Here is a 5,894-nt window from a genome sequence, read left to right as displayed (position 1 = left end):
TTCTCATTTGATATCGGTGTGACCTTTACAATTTGTTGATCTATTCCCCTCCAAGAACCGTCTTGAATTTTCCTTTCTCTGAGCTACCTTTGAGGAGTCTAGATTTTGTAAAAACTCTTACCACCTCTTTGAAAATACCTTGTATACTCGTTGTTAAGTTATAACCTTAGTAAAGGCTTATTGGTTTCACTTGAGAGGTTAATTTTGGTAAAGCTAAAAAGCCAGAAATATTGGCTGTTTGGCTGTTGGGTAATAGATTTAAAAGAACTTTCTTTTTTAAGCACTATGGTTAAAAAGTCAGCTTAATTAAAAGTGGATATACAAACTCCAACAGCCTGGGACTCCGTCAGAAAAAAAGAGGAGGCGCCACAGAGCCCATTTTGAAAAAATCCTCTGTCCCTCTGACTTCCTTATGAAACCCTAGGAATTCGAAGTGGATAGATCCTTCTCAAAATCTAAGGCTTTGTTCCATTTTGCATTGCATTATCTGATGTATTATACTTTGGGGGTATCAGAAATTACTTCATACTATGAGAGAGCTTTGATGTATAATAACAAGGTAGGAAATATACTTTTGGGGATAGCTCATGGAAGTTATGAGGGAATACTCCACTCTGCACATTTGGATCAGAGAAGCATGCTCTTAGCTACCTGGAAGGTATGGAAGTGTCCCCACACTGCCACTGAGAGATAAGACTCCCGTGGGGGATGGGGCAATCACAGACTGGGCTGATTGGGTTGCTTTGTAATGAAATGCATGGTAAGATCATTGCACTGTGTTGTTTCATAGCATTTCCCTTTTTGGAGATCTAAGATTTGATATAAAAATGGGACCCTTAATTTTGGGGGATCTGTTTTTGCCTTCCAGTTGTGCCAGCTCATTAAGTCAGAGAAACTGGCACTGTTCCTCCAAGAGCTCCACTCTGAAGCCAGTAATCCAACTAAAAATTCAGCAAATGAAAAATCTTATAACTACTGGATCTTCTTCTGTCTCTCTGTGCATTTATATGTGTTGTGTGTGTGATGTTTATACATAAAGGTGCTCAAATTAAAGGGCTTAAAAATATTTTTTCAGAAAAGCAAAAAGCGTAATGCTCTTTGGTTTACGTGACTTAAATAATTTTGAAAAATAAAAACAATTTTACATGCAAGATATGTAAGGAAAGTGAAATGTGTTTTTGGTGAAAGATTATAAGAAGGTATAGGAATGTAGATTTTTCTGCCTAGATTAAAGGGTTAAAGGATTGTTTTAAGTTAGAGAGGAAAAAGCTGAAGGTTTCGGCAAGTTGTGAAAGGTTTGTGAAAAATTAATCTTGTAAAAGAAATTCTGCGTGTGAACATATTGGCTAAAGTTAAAGGAGTATTATTCAGTTTTTTCATAAATTGAACATTGGAATAAACGCACAACAGGGTTTTCTGAGAGCAATGACCTGATCTTTAATAAAAAAATTGTAAAGGGTTATAAAAGTTTATAAGACTCTTACTTATAGTCATATTGATTAAGATTGGATACATTTGTTTATAAGGTTTTATTAAGAATTAGGTTTGACATCAATAGTACACTAATGCAATGGTGAAATATGGTTTATTTGGTATAAAAATCATACAGGAAACATTGTCAAAAATGAAATGGTGTTTGGCTTTCTTTGGACTGTATTTGTATAAATATGTTTTTGGTATGTGTTCCTAATTTGTGAGAAACTCCTATAATTCTGATGTGACTTAGTGTATGTTATTAATAGTTATAATCGTTGTGTAAAATTGTTGTATGCTACAGAAGGAACCAAAGTTTCCTTATCAATTGTGGCTTTAATAGTGGCTGTCCTAAGACTTTTTGTCATACACAGAAATTTGTCTTGTTTTGGTCCTCTTTAGAAGGTTGTTTCATAATCAACTATAGAACTCTAACAGGTGTTTTTAAATGCAGGTTTCTGATAACTTTGGAGATTGTGACATTAGAATAGAAGAAAAAAACTTTCAGGACTCTGATGGAGAGCTGAAATATTCATGATTATCAAGCAGGATAGGTGATAACTGCATGGACTGAACTAATAGAAGACTGAATTAATCTTTTTGACTTTTTGCTTAAAACATTGCTAATCCTAAACTATCACAAGAACAGAAAACCAAACACCGCATGTTCTCACTCATAGGGGGAACTGAACAATGAGATCACTTGGACTCGGGAAGGGGGACATCACACACCGGGGCCTATTATGGGGAGGGGGGAGGGGGGAGGGATTGCATTGGGAGTTATACCTGATGTAAATGATGAGTTGATGGGTGCAGCACAGCAACATGGCACAAGTATACATATGTAACAAACCTGCACGTTATGCACATGTACCCTAGAACTTAAAGTATAATAATAATTAAAAAAAAAAACATTGCTAATCCTTTGTTTTATTTTTCAGAGTCAAGAAAACTTTTTTTGGGGAGCTATATACAGCTTTTAACAATTGAGTAAACTATACTCCTGTGAACAAAATTTGGAGGATTTTTTTTCTCTCTACCTGATTTCTCCAGTATTCGGAAACTAGTTGTGATTATACTTAACTTATGGCAACATAGCTATTTGCATAAGTACAATAAAAATCTATTTTCCTTTGCAGCAGGACACAACTGGAGAAACCAGTTATTTTACCAATGCTTTGACTGGAATGTTGTGCTTTTCTTTAAGAAATTCGACTTGACTTATAGAGCCAATAAAAGCCCCTTGCGAAAACTGGCCTCCTACCTTGTCTACACAGTACCTGTGCAGAGTTCCTTACCTGTGGTAAGTAAAGACTGTCACTTTCTGACAGGCCCAGGAGCCCCAAGTTTATATTAGATCCTCAGGAGGAGAAGAATTTACCCAACTCACAGGCATTTGATGCCACAAACCCATGGCTGTGTTCAGCTTTAAAAAATGTCATATCTGAGATTCCTTATGGAACAGAGTTCCATCAAAGCCAATTTAAAAAGAGCTTATGTGACAAATAATTATTCTTGCTGCACTTTATACAAATAATCAGGCCAAGTATAATAATCCAAATTGGTCTTACCATGATTTATCTTTAGTACAAATGGGAGACTGGAGAGAGAAAAGTTATGTTTCAAAAACTATGTTATCTAATAGTTATTAGACAACATAGTTATCTGCAATTTAGACTGATTGCTTATTTCTGTGAATCAACCAGTGATCTCTGGCTGCATCCCAGAAGAAACAAGAGGGATAGGTAATATAAAAATCCGGATCAGTATTAATATTCTAATTCTAAACACATATTGGAATCATCTAGCAACCCCATATCAGCTTGGTTCCAACGGTTGCACAGTTCATGGACTGCCTTCTTATTTAGTTACTTTGGATAATTTTGCTTATTTTGCTTTATTGTTGTAGAATATAGTGCTGTTGTACTCTTTGTATAGGAACACAAGATAAGTTTACTGAATGTCTTCTTAAATTGAACACTTATTAATCTTCCAGATATCACCTTTTGTTGGAACTCAGAGTTATGAATGCCCCTTGACATACCGAAGCTTTCTGACTGAGCTCCTCTGTATCCCAAATACGAGAGACCTTAATAGTTAGGGAGGAATATTATTGCCCCTGTTCAGCCTGAAGAAGCTACAGAAGACAAATTTTCATCCCTCTACAATGCTTAGGATTAAGTGTTCTCTTACAAAAGGGAGGGGAGAAATATGCAAGAGGTGTTTGAACCAGAGCAACTCTATCTTGAATACGGGCTGGGTAAAATAAGGCTGAGACCTACTGGGCTGCATTCCCAGGATGTTAAGACGTTTTTAGTCACAGGATGAGATAGAACGTTGGCACAAGATACAGGTCATAAAGACTTTGCTGATGAAACAGGCTACAGCAAAGAAGCCAGCCAAAACCCACCAAAGTTAAGATGGCAACAAGAGTGATCTCTGGTCATCCTCACTGCTCATTATACACTAATGATAATGCATTAGCATGCAAAGAGACACTCCCACCAATGCCATAATAGTTTACAAATGCCGTGGCAACGTCAGGAAGTTACCCTATATGTTCTAAAAAGGGAAGAAACACTCAGTTTTGGGGATTGCTCACCCCTTTCCCAGAAAACTCATGAATAATACACCCCTTGCTTAGCATATAATCAAGAAGTAATAATATCTTCAGTTGAACAGCTCAAGCCACTGCTCTGCTTACAGAGTAGCCATTCTTTTATTCCTTTACTTTCCTAATAAACTTGCTTTCACTTTACTGTAAAAGTAAATAAATAAATGTTAAACTTATTTTTCCTATCTCACAGGCTTTGTACCCTTAGACTAGTATCTTTCCATTCTGTCTACCCCTAGCTTATGGTAACCAGCATTCTACTCTCTGCTTCTATAAGCTAAATCATTTTAGATTCCATGTATAAATGAGAATATACAGCATTTGTCTTTCTGTGTTTGGCTTATTTCACTTATCTCAATGTTCTCCAATTTCATCCTTGTTGAAAATTAAAAAAAAAAATCTTCATTTTAAAGAGCTAAATAGGAGCGAGTTGGGTGTGGTAGTTGGGGGTGCTGGAAGAATGAGGAGGCAGTGAATCACTTATAAATGATGGCAAAGGAGGAGCCAAAGCCGAAACTCCAGGAGGGTGAGTGAGTGCTGCACTCTCTTCGGCCTCTTTTTTATGAAGCAAAGTGCGTAGAGGTTGCCATAAAGGACAAACAAGTGAAATACTTTGTACATTACAATTGTTGGAATAAAAATAGGGTTGAATCATTCCAGAGAACAGAGTAGTCAAATACGTGGACACCAATGTGCAGAAACAGAACTTTAAAAAGTCAGTCAGGAACAACATGCAGAGGGAAAGATGAGAGGGGCTGCCCCAGGAAATAAGACATCTTGTGTGCAACAGAAAAATATTGACGTGAAAACAAAAAAGAAGAAACAGAAAAAACCTGGAAATGGAGATGGTGACAGTAGCAGTGAGATTCTGCAGCCTTTTTGGAAGAAAAGGGCCTGGGTAGATCCTACTCTTGAAAATGAGGAAACATTTATGAACAGAGTTGAAGATAAAATAAAGTTCCTGAAGAGCTAAAACTATTGCTTGTTGATGACTGGGACTTAATTACCAGGCAAAAACAGCTGTTTTATCTTTCTGCAAAGAAGAATGTGGGTTTCACTATAAAGGATTATGCAAATTACAAGAAATCTCATGGAAACACAGATAATGACTATGCTGTTAATGAAGTTATGCCAGGGATAAAAGAATACTTCAACGTAATGTTGGGCACCCACCTACCCTACAAATCTGAGACAACTGTATGCTGAAATTCTTGCAGATCACCCTGATGCAGCCATTTTCCCGGTATATAAAGTGCCATATTTACTGAGATTATTTGTATAAATTGGAGCAATGTTGGCCTATACACTACTGGATGAGAAGAGCCTTGCTTTATTACTGAATTATCTTCATGATTTCCTAAAGTACCTGCAAAGAATTCTGCAACTTTGTGTAGGGCCAGTGATTATCAAGTGGCTCCTCTTGAGTACCATTGTAAAGCTGTGTGAGAGGCACTATCACTCACTTATGTTTGGATCTCTGTAAACATATTTTTTGTTCTTAGACTTTCTCTTGTACAAATGACGTATTTTGAAGATGTTAGTGTATAACAGAATTGATGCTTGTTTTCTGTTTGATTTTAAACAGAGAAAATAAAAGTGGTTATAGTTCGTTTTTTCTTTTCTTACTTTTTTAAAATTTCAAAGTTGCTAGTGGTGTATTCAGTGATGGATGACAGAGAAACATGCTATAGAGTGTTTTATTGCCTAGTTTATGAAGCTGCATTTGAATGCTGCTGTTTCTATTCCTTTGACACTATGCCCTTTTATAATACATGGTAATCCTATATGACAAAATGCTCTGATTCCT

General features: G+C 36.4%; 1 pseudogene; it reads left to right on the top strand.

Moving 5' to 3' along the window:
- The first annotated feature begins 4,759 nt into the window (after positions 1–4,759).
- On the top strand, positions 4,760–5,533 carry LOC116271970 (annotated as a pseudogene).
- Positions 5,534–5,894: the final 361 nt, after the last annotated feature.

This window comes from Papio anubis, chromosome X, assembly GCF_008728515.1.
Source record: "Papio anubis isolate 15944 chromosome X, Panubis1.0, whole genome shotgun sequence".
Taxonomy (NCBI): Eukaryota; Metazoa; Chordata; class Mammalia; order Primates; family Cercopithecidae; genus Papio; species Papio anubis.
Note: the sequence above shows the minus strand (reverse complement) of the source record. Positions and strands in the feature narration are given on the sequence as shown.